General features: G+C 42.3%; 1 long non-coding RNA gene across 1 annotated transcript in view; it reads right to left on the reverse strand.

The window, feature by feature from the left end:
• Positions 1–5,241: 5,241 nt before the first annotated feature.
• Positions 5,242–20,412, reverse strand: part of LOC142073396 (uncharacterized) — a 171,664-nt gene continuing 156,493 nt past the window's right edge. Inside the window, exon 3 of the long non-coding RNA XR_012670245.1 lies at positions 5,242–5,612. This is a non-coding gene — a long non-coding RNA (uncharacterized LOC142073396). The remainder of the gene's footprint in view (positions 5,613–20,412) is intronic.

Raw genomic sequence — 20,412 nt, forward strand, 5'->3', positions numbered from 1 at the left:
AAATCTGTACTGTAACTTGATTTCAGGCTTACAGTTGGCAGATTTGCTTCCTGTAAATCTCTCTAGTGTCTAGTAACCCTTCTGTGTTCCATCCCTTACACAAATACAGCACACTATTAAGGTGGACAGTTTTCCTCTCCATAATATAGATAATTAATGTTCACAATTTCCAGCAAAGCTATTTTGAAACTTAAATTTAATCAAGTATTGGCACTTCCCTAAGTAACCAATGCTTAAAAAGTACAGTTTTTGCTGCTGTTTGGATTTGGAACCAGTAATAAAACATAGCAGAACTATATACAATGCACGTACTTTAAACCATACAGTTGAGTATAGTTAATATGTGCCAACATCATGGTTAATTTAAAAATAAGCCCAGCAATTTCATGAAGCAAATGTTCAACATTCTTTTAACAAAATTTGCTTTTAAGTGATAAACAGAAATGGTTTACTATGATTTTCTTTTCAAATCATCAATAACCTGAAATTACTTGACAAGTTATACCAAGAGAGTGGCACCTAAAAGTAGTTTTACTAAAAGCATTTTTAAAATTTTTAAACACATTTTTGGCTAAAAAAAATACAGGATGAAAACCTGATAACCAACGTATGTATCTAGACCTAAAACAAATTTAGATTTATGGACTGTTTTATCTGATGCACATTTAAAATCTGTATTTAATATATAACTTCATTTTCCTGGTTTGCTCAAAGTAACTACATTTTTCCATTGTAAAAATAACTACACACAAGACAAAAATGACAGTAAATATATTCAAACTTGTTCCTTATGTTTTGAAATTGAATAATTCTCAGACAATAACAGTATAAGATTACAAAGAATTATTGACTCAGCACGTAAAATACATTCAGTTCCACACAGTGGGATGTTTTTGTTCCCAAAATAGTTTTGTTTATTCTATCCCCAAGCCTTCCATCACCATATTCCACATATTTTTTTATATTGAACCTTTCCACATTTCCCAGAGTAATATTTCACTTGGTAGTATATTATACAGTATTTCATCAATATAGACACTCTGTCCTAGATGCCATAACTGACAAAACCCACCATACAAGCCTGTGAAAATGCTTTAATTCAGCACCAAAATTAGAAAATTGGGATACAAGAAAAGGATCCTTTCAAAACTTCATCATTAAAGGAAAAAGTTCCACTTCAAAAGAGAATCCAGCACATCAGAGCCAGATCAAAGTATACTGCAGCTGCAGATTCAGTTACTTTGTCTTTTAGCAGCAAAGACAAAGCAGTTGTAGGTTCTCTATCCTGGAAGGGAATTGAATAACCAGGAGGGGTTATCTTGACCTTGAATTGTTGGGGTTTTTTGTTTTGGGGGGGAGGGGAGGGAGGTTAAGTGTCTAGAGTGCAATTTGACTTGAAATAAAAATTATACATGTAGGTATTGAAGCTGAAAGGCAAAAGATGTTTTGCTCAGAAAGTGAACTAGGTGGATTTGGCACTGACTGAGGGAAGCATGTGTCCAAGTATTAAAAGTTTACTCTGGGGGCTCAGTGCAGAGGAGAGGCCCAGCAAGTTTATCCATCTTCCCTCATATGGGAGCAACCAGGAAAGAAAAAGGGTCCTGCTCTCCTTTATGTCCCTCTTTCCCAATAAAAGAAAAACGTAGGTTTTTTAAAAAAAAATTAAATGCAGAAAATAAGGCTGCGTTCACATGACAATGGGATGGTTGGAAGAGAGAGACAATTTGTGAAAATACCAAGTAACTACATTAAGCAAAATTTGGTGCAATTTTAAGGCTGTCAGAAAATTACGTCTTGTTAAAAACCATTCACATAATGTGGTTTAGAGTTAGGGCAGGTGATGGGGAGTCAGGACTCGTCTGTCCTAATCCCATATTTGCCACTGATTCACTCTGCAACCTTGGGCAAGTGGCCTTAATCAGCTTAACGTTTACATAATGCTTTGAGATCCTCAGATCAAAGTATTATATTGAGTATGTCAAGTTTCCGTATTTGAATCAAGTTTTCCCTTTATGGAGTTTTACCTTTTCCTTCACCTCCCATTCTGGGCCCTGCAGGCCTTATTTACTTCTTGCAAGTAAATAAAGGGAAAAGGAAATCCCACTGAAGGGCACTATCCTTGGGAAGGTTAGGGGGACCTGGGAGGGATATGCAGTAGTTTCCCAAGTATATGCAAATTACATCGGATGGAAAAATATTTTTAAATTAATCAAGACCCACTAGCCTCGTAAACACAGCATCTGGTGTTCAACTGGCATGTGAACTGTAAGTATAAGAGGTATTGCCAGAAGAGCAACCGAGTTTGTTGCGCAGTTCAAAATTAATATTAAAAAAAGGAAGCAAGAAAACAAAAAGTCTAAAACCCCTTGAACTGCTTTTTGTTAGCTTTCACTTTACTAGGTGAATTTTTACTCTAAAAAATTGCGAACACCTGCCAGCTTGGGGGGGCCAAAGTCTATTTTCACTGTCTGCCACACATTGCTGCCTGCATACAAACGCCTTTGTGAATTTTTTGAAACATACTGCATTGTGCTTCCACACATCTGAAATTATAATCTGTCCTGAACCATATACTGATGGATGTTTCTGCTCTGCCTGAAATGAAATTTATTGGAAGTATGATTTTACTAGTACTTTCTGAATTCATACGATGACCTGATTTATGGCCTGATTGCTTGCTTTTTCCTACAGTCAGACATGCTTTGTGAACTCTTTCTTGAAATGGGAAGCGGATCCACATAATTGTGCTATCCAGCTAACGTAGCTCAACAAAACATACATGCTATTGTCTGCAGCCCTCCAGGTGTAGTCAGAGGAACCCCTAGGCTCCTATGGTGGTACTGAATTTTTCCCAACAGATGGGCACATCTGCTCCTGATGCAAGCCATGGAGAACTGTATATATTTTTCAGAGTAGCAGCCGTGTTAGTCTGTATTCGCAAAAAGAAAAGGAGTACTTGTGGCACCTTAGAGACTAACAAATATATGTGAGCACAAGCTTTTGTGAGCTACAGCTCACTTCATCGGATGCGCACGAAAGCTTATGCTCAAATATATTTGTTAGTCTCTAAGGTGCCACAAGTCCTCCTTTTCTTTTTGTACATATTTTATTGCTCCATCTTGTGTAATACTTTGAGGAGGCGAAGGCGAAGAAAAAAATTTTCCTGGCTATTGTCAGAAATGGCCCTATCGCTCAGCAAGGAGACAGGTTTAATGTGGGAGAAGGGGGAGTATTTAAACAGCAAGAATACTGCACATTCTTACGATCCCAATCCTGCAAAAGGAACTGCTGTATGAAGGGTCACACTCGTGCAGGGGTTCTCAAACTATGGGTCGGGACCCCTCAAGGGGTCGTGAGGTTATTACATGGGAAGGTCGTGAGCTGTTGGCCTCCACCCCAAACCCCACTTTGCATCCAGCATTTATAATGGTGTTAAATATATAAAAAAGTGTTTTTACTTTATAAGGGAGGGTCACACTCAGAGGCTTGCTATTTGAAAGGGGTCACCAGGACACAAGTTTGAGACCACTGCACTAGTGGATCGTTTTGTAGGATCAGGCTTAAAAGCATTAAAGGGTTTAAAACCATCTCCAGAATTTCAGTTTAACCATGGTCAGAAACAGGACACCAAACTAAACTGATCATTGTTCTGTTCCTGTACCTGCATGGCAGGTCTTAAAGCATGTACAACCTCTGATAGAAATGGAACAATCACCTGACAAGACAAGTAGGATGGGTTTTGTTTTCAAGTGGGTCACTTGGACCACACTCATTTCCCAACTCTAACTCACAGTACTGATCACATATGGTAAAATTATTGAGAGTAAACCTGAGTGCGTGAGTCACAACAACCAATATATTAGATGAATGTAACTTCCCCTTCTGTGCATGAAATAGCCAGGAGATCATGATTTCCTCAAAATTACTTGTTGGGCAAATGTATTCAAGGAATAGCTTCACCTTTTTTGTTAAGGGTTGACTGACTATTTTAAATTCAAGTTATGTTGTGTAATAATGAACAGTCAAATTAGTCACATGGTACTGTAGCTGTTCCATGATTGGGTGAATTTACAAGCACTTCCATCTGTGAGAATTGTTTTTGTGAGACATTTGCATTCACAGAGAATATGGCTGTAAGTTTGCATAACTTTTAAATTCACTATGAAAGCACATAATATGAGAAACCAGATCTACTGAATTGACAACTTGGGTCCCAATCCCACATGCACGTAACTTTATACACATGAACTCAGTGAGATTACTCAGGCAAGTAAAGTTAAACATACACAGAAATGTCTGTGGAATCAGGATCTTCTTTAGTGCAATATTTTCCAGAGGACTTCAGTTCTATTAATTACAACGTCATATATTATATTACCGCTCTTAACCTTTAAAACCTTTCAAAATTTCCTCTTTGCAAAAATGAATAGTTTAAGAACTTTGAAGGCTTTTTGGAAAATATCAAAACTTCTTGAGCATTCATGAAATTTTCATTTTTGAACTTTAATTGGAAGAAAGTTTAATGTAATCATCAGTTAGCTTTACCAATTTTTATGAGAGATCTTTTATACTGAATAGTTCTTTTTTTCCTCATAAAAGTTTAAATCCTCATCTTTAGGACTTACTTTGAACCATTCTTCCGCAGGCTAAGGGAAGTTTGGAAATAGACTATTAGTTTTACAACAATAGGCAATAATTCTCTTTAACATGCATGAAGTGTGCATCTGTAAGGGTATGTCTACACAACGGAATTAGGTCGAATTTATAGAAGTCGGTTTTTTAGAAATAGGTTTTATCTATTCGACTGTGTGTGTCCCCACAGAAAATGCTCTAAGTGCATTAAGTGCATTAACTCGGCGGAGTGCTTCCACAGTACCGAGGCGAGCGTCGACTTCTGGAGTGTTGCACTGTGGGTAGCTATCCCACAGTTCCCGCAGTCTCCGCTGCCTATTGGAATTCTGGGTTGAGATCCCAATGCCTGATGGGGCTAAAACATTGTCGCGGGTGGTTCTGGGTACATATCGTCAGGCCCCCATTCCCTCCCTCTCTCCGTGAAAGCAAGGGCAGACAATCGTTTCGCACCTTTTTTCCTGAGTTACCTGTGCAGACGCCATACCACGGCAAGCATGGAGCCTGCTCAGGTAACCGTCACCGTATGTCTCCTGGGTGCTGGCAGACGCGGTACTGCATTGCTACACAGTAGCAGCAACCCATTGCCTTCTGGCAGCAGACGGTGCAATACGACTGGTAGCCGTCATTGTCATGTCCGAGGTGCTCCTGGCCACGTCGGCCAGAAGCGCCTGGGCAGACATGGGCGCAGGGCTAAATTTGGAGTGACTTGACCAGGTCATTCTCTTTAGTCCTGCAGTCAGTCCTATTGAACCGTCTTATGGTGAGCAGGCAGGCGATACGGATTGCTAGCAGTCATACTGTACCATCTTCTGCCGGGCAGGCAAGAGATGAGGATGGCTAGCAGTCATATTGCACCATCTTCTGCCGGGCAGGCAAGAGATGAGGATGGCTGGCAGTCGTATTGCACCATCTTCTGCCAAGCAGCCATGAGATGTGGATGGCATGCAGTCCTTCTGCACCGTCTGCTGCCAGCCAAAGATCTAAAAGATAGATGGAGTGGATCAAAACAAGAAATAGACCAGATTTGTTTTGTACTCATTTGCTCTTCCCCCCCCTCCCCTGTCTAGGGGACTCATTCCTCTACGTCACACTGCAGTCACTCACAGAGAAGGTGCAGCGAGGTAAATCTAGGCATGTATCAGTCAGAGGCCAGGCTAACCTCCTTGTTCCAATAAGAACAATAACTTAGGTGCACCATTTCTTATTGGAACCCTCTGTGAAGTCCTACCTGAAATACTCATAGATGTAAAGCCACCCCCTTTGTTGATTTTAGCTCCCTGAAGCCAACCCTGTAAGCCATGTCGTCAGTCGCCCCTCCCTCCGTCAGAGCAACGGCAGACAATCGTTCCGCGCCTTTTTTCTGTGCGGACGCCATACCAAGGCAAGCATGGAGGCCGCTCAGCTCACTTTGGCAATTAGGAGCACATTAAACACCACACGCATTATCCAGCAGTATATGCAGCACCAGAACCTGGCAGAGTGATACCGGGTGAGGAGGCGACGTCAGCGCGGTCACGTGAGTGATCAGGACATGGACACAGATTTCTCTGAAAGCATGGGCCCTGCCAATGCATGCATCATGGTGCTAATGGGGCAGGTTCATGTGGTGGAACGCCGATTCTGAGTTCGGGAAACAAGCACAGACTGGTGGGACCGCATAGTGTTGCAGGTCTGGGACGATTCCCAGTGGCTGCGAAACTTTCGCATGCGTAAGGGCACTTTCATGGAACTTTGTGACTTGCTTTCCCCTGCCCTGAAGCGCATGAATACCAAGATGAGAGCAGCCCTCACAGTTGAGAAGCGAGTGGCGATAGCCCTGTGGAAGCTTGCAACGCCAGACAGTTACCGGTCAGTCGGGAATCAATTTGGAGTGGGCAAATCTACTGTTGGGGCTGCTGTGATGCAAGTAGCCAACTCAATCAAAGATCTGCTGATATCAAGGGTAGTGACCCTGGGAAATGTGCAGGTCATAGTGGATGGTTTTGCTGCAATGGGATTCCCTAACTGTGGTGGGGCCATAGACAGAACCCATATCCCTATCTTGGAACTGGAGCACCAAGCTGGAGAGTACATAAACCGCAAGGGGTCCTTTTCAATAGTGCTGCAAGCTCTGGTGGATCACAAGGGACGTTTCACCAACATCAATGTGGGATACATGACGCTCACATCTTCAGGAACTCTGGTCTGTTTCAAAAGCTGCAGGAAGGAACTTTATTCTCAGACCAGAAAATAACTGTTGGGGACGTTGAAATGCCAAAATGTATCCTTGGGGACCCAGCCTACCCCTTAATGCCATGGCTCATGAAGCCGTACACAGGCAGCCTGGATAGTAGTCAGGAGCTGTTCAACTACAGGCTGAGCAAGTGCAGAATGGTGGTAGAATGTGCATTTGGACGTTTAAAGGCGCGCTGGCGCAGTTTACTGACTCACTTAGACCTCAGCAAAACCAATATTCCCACTGTTATTACTGCTTGCTGTGTGCTCCACAATATCTGTGAGAGCAAGGGAGAGACGTTTATGGCGGGGTGGGAGGTTGAGGCAAATCGCCTGGCTGCTGGTTACGCGCAGCCAGACACCAGGGCGGTTAGAAGAGCACAGGAGGGCGCGGTATGCATCAGAGAAGCTTTGAAAACCAATTTCATGACTGGCCAGGCTATGGTGTGAAAGTTCTCTTTGTTTCTCTTTGATGAAACCCCCCGCCCCTTGGTTCACTCTACTTCCCTGCAAGCTAACCACCCTCCTCTCCTCCCTTTAATCATTGCTTGCAGAGGCAATAAAGTCATTGTTGCTTCACATTCATGCATTCTTTATTCATTCATCACACAAATAGGGGGACGACTACCAAGGTAGCCCAGGAGGGGTGGTGGAGGAGGGAAGGAAAATGCCACACAGCACTTTAAAAGTTTACAACTTTAAAATTTATTGAATGCCAGCCTTCTTTTGTTTTGGGCAATCCTCTGTGGCGGAGTGGCTGGTTAGCCGATGGCCCCCCCAGCGCGTTCTTGGGCGTCTGGGTGTGGAGGCTATGGAACTTGGGGAGGAGGGCGGTTGGTTACACATGGGCTGTAGTGGCAGTCTGTGCTCCAGCTGCCTTTGCTGCAGCTCAACCATACACTGGAGCATACTGGTTTGGTCCTCCAGCAGCCTCTACATTGAATCCTGCCTCCTCTCATCACGCTGCCGCCACATTTGAGCTTTAGCCCTGTCTTCAGCCCGCCATTTACTCTCTTCAGCCCGCCACCTCTCCTCCCGGTCATTTTGTGCTTTCCTGCACTCTGACATTATTTGCCTCCACGCATTCGTCTGTGCTCTGTCAGTGTGGGAGGACAGCATGAGCTCAGAGAACATTTCATCACGAGTGCATTTTTTTTTCTTTCTAATCTTCACTAGCCTCTGGGAAGGAGAAGATCCTGTGATCATTGAAACACATGCAGCTGGTGGAGAAAAAAAAAGGGACAGCGGTATTTAAAAAGACACATTTTATAAAACAGTGGCTACACTCTTTCAGGGTAAACCTTGCTGTTAACATTACATACATAGCACATGTGCTTTCGTTACAAGGTCACATTTTGCCTCCCCCTACAGCGTGGCTACCCCCTCAACCCTCCACCCTCCCCGTGGCTAACAGCAGGGAACATTTCTGTTTAGCCGCAGGCAAACAGCTCAGCAGGAACGGGCTCCTCTGAATGTCCCCTGGAGAAAAGCACCCTATTTCAACCAGGAGACTATGAATGATATCTCACTCTCCTGAGGATAACACAGAGAGATAAAGAACAGATGTTGTTTGAATGCCAGCAAACATACACTGCAATGCTTTGTTCTACAATGATTCCCGAGTACGTGTTACTGGCCTGGAGTGGTAAAGTGTCCTACCATGAAGGACGCAATAAGGCTGCCCTCCCCAAAAACCTTTTGCAAAGGCTTTGGGAGTACATCCAGGAAAGCCGCGAATGCCAGGGCAAATTAATCCTTTACATGGATTTAATTAATTTACATGGATTTAATTAATCCTTTCACATGCTTGCTTTTAAACCATGTATAGTATTTTAAAAGGTACACTCACCGGAGGTCCCTTCTCCGCCTGCCGGGTCCAGGAGGCAGCCTTGGGTGGGTTCGGGGGGTACTGGTTCCAGGTCCAGGGTGAGAAACAGTTCCTGACTGTCAGGAAAACCGGTTTCTCTGCTTGCCTGCTGTGAGCTATCTACAACCTCATCATCATCATCTTCTTCGTCCCCAAAACCTGCTTCTGTGTTGCCTCCATGTCCATTGAAGGAGTCAAACAACACGGCTGGGGGAGTGGTGGCTGAACCCCCTAAAATGGCGTGCAGCTCATCATAGAAGCGGCATGTTTGGGGCTCTGACCCGGAGCGGCTTTTCGCCCCTCTGGTTTTCTGGTAGGCTTGCCTCAGCTCCTTCAGTTTCAAGCGGCACTGCTTCGGATCCCTGTTATGGCCTCTGTCCTTCATGCCCTGGGAGATTTTGACAAAGGTTTTGGCATTTCGAAAACTGGAACGGAGTTCTGATAGCACGGATTCCTCTCCCCATACAGTGATCAGATCCCGTACCTCCCGTTCAGTCCATGCTGGAGCTCTTTTGCGATTCTGGGACTCAATCATGGTCACCTCTGCTGATGAGCTCTGCATGGTCACCTTGCCACGCTGGCCAAACAGGAAATGAGATTCAAAAGTTCGCAGTTCTTTTCCTGTCTACCTGGCCAGTACATCTGAGTTGAGAGTGCTGTCCAGAGCGGTCACAATGGAGCACTCTGGGATAGTTCCCGGAGGCCAATACCGTCGAATTGTGTCCACAGTACCCCAAATTCGACCCGGCAAGGCCGATTTAAGCGCTAATCCACTTGTCAGGGGTGGAGTACAGAAATCGATTTTAAGAGCCCTTTAAGTCGAAATAAAGGGCTTCATCGTGTGGATGGGTGCAGGTTTACAACGCTGCTAAAATCGACCTAAAGTCCTAGTATAGACCAGGGCTAAGAGAACTACATTGTTCAGTTCCCAGAGGACATAAGCCAACCTTAAAATATAACTCCATGTGAGTCCTACACATAAAGTGACATGATCAAAATCTAGGTTATGTAAAGTACAAGCTGTGAAGAAGTCACATGTAATTTCAGAACTGCTCCATAATTGGGGTTGATAGTCTGGAAAGATTTCAAAAATTACATTTCCACTATCCTGAGTGTCTACTCTGTGTTACAACACCTTGCAGGTTCCTGATTATGTATATGCATTGCTGGAACGTTTAGTCAAAGGTGGATTTTCTCCTCCTTAGGAACAAATAACTTCCTTTAATTCCTTTGAGATTTATGCGTATACAAGAAGGAGGAGAATGCACCTCAAAAGTCCTTAGCTGTGCCCACCATGAATCAGTTCTAAGAGTCAAACAGAGTTACATAAGACACAAAGTACAATCAATTGTCAAAAATATATTGTTTGTCACATTTCAGAATAAAACCACTTAGAAACCACTCATGTGAGTTTGGGAGGGGGGGGGAATTGTTTGATCTTAAATTGGCTGACAGAGTAGACAGCTTTATGATGTTGACTTCTAAAGAAATCTTGCAGCAAATACCACACTGGCAAACAAGGTCAGCAGTTTATACTGAAATCTAGCATATTACTAGCTTTTATATAGACTTTCCCGTCTGCTCTAAACCACAGTTCAGCATGCCCTGGTCAAAACTAACACCTTTTTGTGATTTGACTTTATTAACAAACAAATGAACAAGATAAAGTCCAGTACAAGCCTTCTCCTCTGCATGGCTGCTCCTAAGGCCAATAGCTCATGGCAGCTCAGTCTACATCCTGTCCCCTCTCGCTCAGACCCAAAGTCCCTCTCTCAGGGCAATCTCCCTTAGAAGCCTGATTTCTCCATTTTTATACCCTCCTTCCAAGCTTGATATTTCTGCTAACTGTTGCAAGGTGGAGCTGGTATGAGCCCTGCCTACAGGACAGACTGTTAAATCTTTCCTTCCTTGGTCCAGTGTGGGGCTGCCCATCCCATCAATAAGAGCTGGGCACCTAACTGCCATTTTTGTCTCTGAAAATCCCCACAGTCGTTTGGACATTTAACCCTTGGCCTTTCCACTGAGACTATCAATCAGGGTGCCAGTTGTGGTGAGAACCACCAATCCACCAGCAACATGACAGAACCGAGCCATCTATGGAGAGCTGATCGAACCACCCTCGTCCAAAGAAAATCACAGAGGCCAAACAGCCATTACACAGAGATAAGGGATGGCTTTGAACCAACAACCTACAAAGTCCCAGGCATTTAAAAAAATGTTTGAATTGTTTAAAGCTGTGGATTGTTTTGAGAGGTTTTTAGTTTATTATTGTTGCGGTGGGTGGGGTTTTTGGAAGGGGTGAGATTTTTAAATATTAATAAATTTATGCAGTTTGCTGTTGCTGTTGTTGTTCAAACCTAAAGATGTTTCAAAAGTTGGCACTGAGAACTCTGGCCTGAACTCGGATTTTTTCAGATTTTATAAGTTCGTGCGAGGCCAAAAGCATTAATTTTATGCAATGTGTGTTAAACCTTGAAAGTTCAATGGAAGTTCATGAAAGTCAAAGTATTTTTTATGTGTAATTTCGCAGTCTTTTTCAAGATGTACATATTTTTGCTCCAATAACCAGCAAAGCTGCAAAGGGATCATTAAGGTCTTTTGACTCAGTGAATAGTGAGGGACTCATCGGCATGTAGCTAACAGACATGACAGACTGCTGAAGCTATTAGAGTCTATCATGTTATTGTGACACTAACTCTATCTACTAAAAATTATTGAGAAAAGGTTACTGCCTACACAGTCATTTTTCCAAATACACTAAACTGTTCATTTTGGAGGGGGGGGGGGGGGACAATTTACTGGCCACAAAGACCAATCACCTGATAAATCCCATTTTAAAGAATAAAGATGTTTTACTTCTGAACCCCTAAAACAGCTTTTGAAACCAGCTGTTTCTCCCACGTCCCACCCTACAAATGACAGTGGCCAAGCCTGTTTTTATTTTATGTATAATAAAACCCATAGAAGAGATTACCCCTATAAAGGAAAATCCTAGCCTAAGAGACCACCCCAAAAAATTTCCAAACATACTACGTACAATTCTTCTCCACCTTTATTATAAAGCTCTCTCTGCTTAGCAACCAATTGTCGTTGGCCACATGTGTGACCACTTAAGACAGGTTTCACTGAATATATACACATTGGGGTTATGCTTGTGGACTGAGACTGAATTCAAGATGATTAAGTATAACTTTCCCTACATCACTGGTAAAATGGTCTCCTGGATACAAACATGGAAGTCTATAAACCCCTGCTTATCTCCACTTTTTGCCTTTAGCTGTAGACATTGTTTAAGGTCATTAAATACATCCAGCATTGCATTCCTAATAGTCACTTAAACTGAATGTGCAGAATCATAAAGGGGTGGGGGGAGTAACTATTTAAAAGACTCAAACTAAAACAAGAACTTAAAAGTAAAATATCCAAAGCATTGCAAAGGGTTTAGCTACAGAGCTCCATCCCAGTGGAGCACCAAGTATTTTTACATCCACTGTGCCTGCAAGAGGCAGAGCTAATGTGCTAGAAACAGAATTTCATGCTGCAGAATCCCTTCTGAGAGTTTAAATCCTCAGGCACAAATATCTTGATTTATTCCCCAGATATTTAAACAGCCTAGAACTAACCTGGCAAATTGTTCCTGATCATGTTAGGCAGGGATTTATTAACACCGCCTGAGTTCTCATCACGATAGCCACCTTATCCTTAGTGGCCACATTTCGTTCTTGTTAAGTAAACAAGACTAGCACACTGGAAAGTACCCTGAGCACTTTATATTAGGTACTGGACTCAGATGAGCATTTCAATTAGATTCATTAAGGAAGTTATTACTTGTTAATTGAATAGCAACAGACTGCTAAGGATCACTTATTGAGGTCTAGTAAGTATGTAAGAGAGAAATCTACTCCTCATGTAATTCCATCAGCAATAAACTAGTGTAATTAGATTCTTACTAACAAACTCAAATTGCCAGGAATGTTGAAGCAGATAATTGGCACTTTCTGCAAGTATCTTCCTCAGTTAGTGCAATATCAATTAACATACTTACTAAATGTCAGTTTAAACTCTTAACAAATAATTAATACCAATGGACTCTGTGTCACCTGGTTAAATATTTACACTTTCATATTCAGAAAAAAATTATAATACAAGTCCACTAACCACTCTTGTTTAATACTACATACCATATGCTGTGATACTACTTTGGATTTGAACAGCACCTTCCATCACAGGATCTCAGATCCCCTGGCAATATGAACGTATTAAGGCCCCTGTATACCTGGGAAGTCTCCTTATCCCCACTTTACAGATGGAGAAACTGAGGCAGAGAGAGATTATGTGACTTGCCCAAGATTCAGAAGGATTGTGGCAGCCCTAGTGTAAAGTCCAGTCGATTCAGGGTATTAAACTGTGACTGTAGTATCGGTAGGCACACCCAGACTGGCTTTAATCTCACTAGCCCAGCTAACAACAGTAGTGAAGACGTGGCAGCACGGACTTCAGCGCAAGCTAGCCTACCCCTGCTACAATCATATCTTCATTTGCTATGTACCCTCTGTTAGAATCTTTCAAATAGTTTCTGTTGCTTTTTACTAGTTTCACTTGCCCCAGGAACCAGTAGACCAAATAAATATTCTGCTTGATTCCAAAATCTAGTTGGCTATTGGAACAAGTTGGACATTTTCAACTGGAACTTCTGCTCAGGAGAGGCAGGAACAGAACCCTACACGCTTTAACTACACAACCATCCTCTCTCCTAGTGTGCTCACTCCTTGTCTGAAATGGGAACACCTCTGCTTTCTGTTTAAGCTCACCCCCAATTTGGCCACAGGAATGGACCATTTGGACAATGTACAGGGCCCCGGGCTTTTGGAGGCCCCACCCCAACAATGTCCCATTCCAGCATGAAACCATCGGCATGCACAACACAACACACACACACCCCGACTGCTGGTCCACTATGATGAACTGTTTAGGCTTGGTCTACACTTAAATGTTTTGCCAGCTTAGTTTTGTTGGTGGCGGGGAGCGGGTGAGCGTGTAATTTTTTTTTTTTTTTTGGTGACATAGCTATGCCTGTAAAACTCCTAATGTCGACTGGCAAAAAAGTTCTTTTGGCAGTATGGCTTACTTTGTTTGGGGATCTGGTATAAGCTATACCATAATTTCTTTTTCTGATATAAACTGTATCTACACTTGAAGGCAGGGAGTGTAGACAAGGTCTTAGACTGTAAGCTTTGTAGGGCAGGACCATCTTTTTGTTCTGTGTTTGTATAGTGCCTAGCAAAACAGGGTCCTTATCCATAACTAGGGGTCCTAGGTGCTGCTGCAACAATATAAATAAATAAAATAATAATAATAATGAATCTTAGGTCCAAACCTTCTGAATCCCATAGTGACAGTGCCCTGATCGCCCTCGCAGAACTCTCCCACATTCTTCTACTAACACATTTCTACAACCAACTCAGCTGTCAAAACTCCCCTCCAGCCCAGTGTGGCTTTGTGGGTATCAATGTCTGCCTGGGGCCCAGCATATCTCATTTCACACAAAGACCACACAAAACCTAAGGCTGTCTCTGTTTCCCTCTAATTCCTGAAGAACCTTGAAGTGTCTGAAGCATGGTTGAGTTCCATATGAACTATATAGAATCTAGGTATTTGGGGAAAAGGCAATCTCCAATAATAAACAACACAGAAACTCAGAGATACTTTTTAAAGTTAAAGCTTCAGTCCCCTTATAATTTAATGTTTGAGATGCTACTCTAGTCCTGTTCTCTCTCCACCAGCAATGATGGTCTGTCTTCCAAGATATTTGAATAATGACTCTGTTCCTCTTGTAACATCTTCCTTGCCTACTCCTCATGCATAATAATGCTAATGATCTTGCAGCTTTCAGTGACATTTTTCTTCTCTTAAGTGAATGCCTAGTTTTATGCAGGGCTATTTTATTCAGTGCCTTGTCTTCTGCATGTGCTTTTTATTAAATGGTATACCTACGCATACACAAGAGTCTGTTTATTATTTTCTATTATGAGTTGCTTGTGTTCCACTTAATAGTATACAGGTGAAACAGATTAAGTGATTATTTATATTATGCAAATTGCAGCAATGCTTAAAGGGCCCAATCAAGATTAGGGCACCACTGTATTATGTACTGTATAAATGCATATGAAGGCATAATCCATGTTCTGAAGGCCTTACACTATATAGTTAACCAGGGACCTTTTGTATGTGAAATGAACGTGATCCCCAGTAAATTATATGCTACAATGTGTTATGTGCAGCAACATAGCAGAACTGTATGTTTTATACGACACCATCAGCATGGATTTCCACAGCTCCTTTCCTCAGAGATTAATTCAGCTTCACAACACACCCATAATGTAGGAAAACACTCTCCCCATTTTAGATGGGGTAACTGGGGCACAGAGAGGTTGAGTGAGTGAGGGGTAGAGCTGGGAATGGAACCAAAAACTCAGTTCCTAGTTCTGTGCTTGTCACTAGACTTTGATGCTTCTTCCCTCGGGTAATAAGCTCATGTTCCTTATGTTTGGAAGCTATCTTTACATACCTTCTTAGTAATCACTAACTCTTAGAAGGTTTCAGAGGAACAGCCGTGTTAGTCTGTATTCGCGGTAAACATCTGATGAAGTGAGCTGTAGCTCACGAAAGCTCATGCTCAAATAAATTGGTTAGTCTCTAAGGTGCCACAAGTACTCCTTTTCTTTTAACTCTTAGAAGTAGCTTTTGTCTCTTGTAAAGGGTTTTGTTAAAGAGTCTCACTGTTTCTAAAGGTTCTCCATAATCCAAATCCCCACATATCAGTGTCAATGCCAGTGCATTTTATATGAATAGTATTAATAGTTTTGACTTAACCGATGGCTTCAGTGGAGTTACACCAGGGTTGAATTTGGCCTAGGGCCTTCAAAGTATTACAAAGATTATCCCTGCTAACCTGACCACTGTTTAGAATTCAGGTGATGAGACAATGATCCGCAAATCATCCATCTCAGGCCCACGTATGTTTTTTAGCATTCCTCCCATTGGTTCTTATGTACTAACTGTAAAACCCTTTCTAGATAAAAACCACGAGGAGCCATTTACACCCACAGAGAATCTGGCCCTTTAAAAAGATAAATCATGAAACAATGTTGCATGCTATGTCCTCAAAACCAGAGTCAGAGTTACATGCCATTAAGCATAAGAAACATCTTATAAATACGTCTTAGAAAAAGGGTGACAAAAACACAGACATGTTCAGAACTGCTAACATGATATCAGCAAGTAATAGTCATTGCTTTTCTTGGAACCGATGTTTACAAGTAAAACATTTTACTTGTCTTTGTTTACTGGGGTAATATAAATACTGTATGAACTGCATTTCCTTGCCATCTAAGCATTGTGTACATGACGGCAGCTTGTTCTAACAGTGTTTATAATTTCAAAAGAGTTGAAAAGCTCAGTGGTTGAGCGGGAGAGTTTGGGGTCTTATTTACATGGGAAATGTACTGTTCCATATATAAATGAAAAAAACCTCCAGCACTTCATACCTAATTCTTCCCGAGATCTGCAGCGCAGATCACCAGTATGTGCCTTAAACACAGTGGGTAGCATTTTTAAAGCACCTAGATGGAGGTTAATGGCTATTAGCGAGGATGTTAGTCAGGATGGGTAAGGAATGATGTCCCTAGCCTCTGTTTGTCAGAGGGTGGAGATGGATGGCAGGAGAGAGATCACTTGATCATTACCTGTTAGGTTCACTCCCTCTGGGACACCTGGCTTTGGCCACTGTCGGGAGACAGGATGCTGGGCTGGATGGATCTTTAGTCTGACCCAGTATGGCCATTCTTATGTTCTTGTGACTTCAGAGCCTATATTTTTAAAAGTGCCATAGGCATTTAGGGCTGGATTCACAAGGGCGATTTAGGAATCTAACTGCCATTTTCGGCACCTAGGTCCAACATTTAGTTGCTAACTTGTCACCAGCACTCACAAAACCCCTGCAGTCATCTAAAGTTCCTAGGCGTGCAAGTTCCGCTATTAAGGTTCACAAGCCACCTAAATGTCTGCTGCTGGGCATGCTGATAGCATCATAAGATAGGCCCAGCAGCCACTAAATTTCAAAGAAAATAGCTTGATTGGTCTAAAAAAGCCATCCAGTCATGTGGGGTGGGGTTTGCATCCCAGCACCATCACACTGGTCATGGGGGGCAAGGTCTGGTCCAAGGGGGAAAAAAAAAAGAGCTGAGATAAACAAAAAGCCCTAGAGGTCACAACTAGGTAAAAACCCCACCCAATCTTTAAAAGATAGCCCAAACCTTGCTTACAAACAGCTACTTGGTAGCCAGGCCAAACCTGCCACCCCAGGCCTATGAGGACAGGGCAGCAGATTGTCTAGAGCACACCTAAAACAGCTGGAGAAGGAGTCCCCTCTTATAACCATTAGTGCAGTGCTTAAAGCATTCACCCAGGATGTGGGAGACAGGTTCAGTCCCCCCTTATGCCTGATATGGAGCAGGGATTTGAACCTGAGTCTCTCACTGCCCAGGAGAGCACCCTAACCACTGGGATACAGAGTCATTCTAATTCTCTCACTGACCCAAATTTAATGAGCTTTGGATCAGGCCCTTAGAGAACTTCTAAAAAACAAAATAAACTGACCAATATAAAAATTAAATAGACATATCCTCTAAATTAAGCCATAAATATAACAAATATGCAATGGCAGCAAACAAATAGCTCAGCACAGAAATGGGCTTTGCAATATGGTTGGCGGAGGGTGGGTAGGGGAGGAGTGAATTCCAGAGTTGCAGGCCATCCACTGAAAATGCCCTTTTATCAGTTCCCCTATATACAGATGTAGGGACTTTAGCCAAGACAGCAAGAGCTGATTTCAAATTAACTGCTCCAATATGTGCATGATGGACAAGTCATGTTCTGCCTGCAAAAGCTGCAAACAGGCTGGAGACACATTGTTAGGAACGATGGGAGCAAAGGAAAATGAAATGATTTCAATATTTTTGTTCAATGGCTGAGCCAGGCCAGTGAAATATATTTCTATATGATCTCAATATCTCTCTCTTAATCAGGCCAAAGAGGACATGTCCTGTGTGCAGTTCTGGGCACCACACTTTGGGAAAGATGTGGACAAATTGGAGAAAGTCCAGAGGACAGCAACAAAAATGATTCAAGGTCTAGAAAATATGACCTATGAGGAAAGATTGAAAAAATTGGGTTTGTTCATCTAGAGAGAAGAAGAGTGAAGGGGGGGACATGATAACAGTTTTCAAGTAAATAAAAGGTTGTTATAATGCGGAGGGTGATAAATTGCTCTCCTTAGGACAAGAAGCAATGGGCTTAAACTGCAGCAAGGGAGATTTAGGTTAGACATAGGAAAAACTTTCAAACTGTAAGGGTAGTTAAGTACTGGAACAAGTTAACTAAGGAGGTTGTAGAATCTCTGTCATTGGAGATTTTTAAGAACAGGTTAGATGAACACCTGTCAGAGATGGTCTAAATAATAATTAGTTCTGCCTCAGTGCAGGAGACTGGACTAAATGAACTATCTAGGTCCCTTCTAGTCCTACGTTTCTCTGATTCTATGATTCTGCTATCTTGCTGGAACACACCAGTTCTGACTTCCCATTTCATATGGGAAGCAAAACAAGAAAATGAAATGCACAAGTGTTGTTGTTTAATTTGGCTAATATAAACAAGGCTGTGCTCTGTAGATTACTGGATGAAATATTAGCATCAAGGACCACCAAGCAAAGAGCAGCAGCTGGCAAAAAAAAAACTATTATAAAACAATTTTCATGATGTTTACAGAGGAACAGGAAACTGCAAATGGAAGAGCGTAGAAAAGGGAATTCTAACAGGTTACACGTTGTTGGTGCTTCTCTTTCCAGCCGCAATGAACCTACTAATGTAATGCAAAGGACCATAGTCCAAACACCAGCAGAAGTAAAACAGCTCCTAAGGATGGTATCTCTGGGATGATATAATTTTAATATGGTGGATTTAAATGGCGATTAGCTAGTCTATATATATATTAGAGAAAGTACTGAAATAGTGGAAAATGAAGTGTAAAGCATCAAGATCTAACCCCGTGTTTAGTGTTGCATGTCAAAAAAGTAACGAAAAGGCCCAAGTTAAGGAGCTTTAGGGTAAAAGAGAGCTGGATTTATAAAAAGAACAGATGAGTAACCTTGCTAAGGATACATAAATAGGATAATAAAGCTATGATGGTTAGAAAGCAAGAACAAGAAATGAGCCAAGGAGTTCTGGAGATGAGATGAAATGTTCTCAATTGGGTATGGAAGAGAAATAAACCAAAAAGCACCGAAACTGCAGCCTATGATATTTGCAAACATGTAACAAGAAGGCTAAGAATAGATACAATGACAGCTGCAGCCTAACTGATGGGAGACTTGCCTAACAGGTTGTCAGACTGCTGTGTGGCTTCAATCCAGGCCACGGGGCTGGAGGCACAATGTTAGAAATACTGACAAGCGTTTACTAAAAATAAATAAAAGTTTTCCAGGACAAAGGGAAATATAGCTCCAAGTAACTAGTCACAGTATTGCGTTAGATCTCTAGGAAAGAAGAAAGCATGCAGCAGAGAGTGTGATAGTTCCCCAAGGCCCACCGCAGAGACACAGGCAGCCTGCTAAGTAATTTTATAAGGGTGCTGTCTTGCCAAGGGCATTGGCTCTGGGTGTGTTGAGAGAATAACATTGTAGGGGCAAAGAAAACAACTACCAAATTAGCAAAGAGGGTTGACTGGCGAGGGGAGAAAGTGAGATACGATATAGAAATACTCAATGGGGGGAGGGAAAAAAATCACAAGGGAGTCTCTCAAGAAAGTCGAACAGAGGAAATGGACTCCATTTTCCTTGTGGTTAACAGGAAATGTGAGCGTGATTATTTGGCCACTGTAGATGGGATTTACTGGGAGGAGGCACAGATCAGAGTGGGGTCTGGGCTCAGTACTGAGCATTGTAGCATTCCCAGAGAACGCTTAGGATGGTATTTTTTAATGTTAGCAGAAACATGCTCAGGAGATATACGGGCAGGGGAGGGTTAAGACAGAACCTTTAGACCAAGGCCCTGAGGTCAGCAGCAAGTGCAAGGCAGCTCCCTGCCTCATTCTGGCTATCCACCAGCCTCATTTGGGGCAAGGGTAAAAGAACTCCGCAGTGGGAGGAAGGCCACAGGCCATTCAGGAGGGTGTCCTTCAGAGCTAGGAGAAATGCTCTGTCTAAGGGGTCCAAGTTTGGTCCTGGATCTGGACCCTGTTTACAGGAGAAAAGCCCCCAACTTTCTGCAGCTAATCTGACATGCTAACTAGAGAGTTGTGTCACATACTACATTGTAAGCTCCTTTGTCATTTTGTTATGTGTGTGCACAGTGGGGGCTTGAACCACGAGTGGGTGCTACCATATTATTACTCTTATGACCAAGACTTTAAACAAATACCTAATAATAGTAAATCCAGTGCCTGAATTTAATGCTGACAAAACCACCAAGGAGAGCAGAGAGGAGATAAGCTCCACTAGTTAACTATAGTCACACTCCATTCATATACCTCTTAAATCCTTGCCATATTTACTAGTGATTACTTATGCGTCATTACTCAGGACAAATCAAACTCATATTAATAAGCAGTTTGGTGTAAATGCTCTGCTGATTAACCATTCCTG

Source organism: Caretta caretta, chromosome 10 (genome assembly GCF_965140235.1).
Source record: "Caretta caretta isolate rCarCar2 chromosome 10, rCarCar1.hap1, whole genome shotgun sequence".
Classification (NCBI taxonomy): domain Eukaryota; kingdom Metazoa; phylum Chordata; order Testudines; family Cheloniidae; genus Caretta; species Caretta caretta.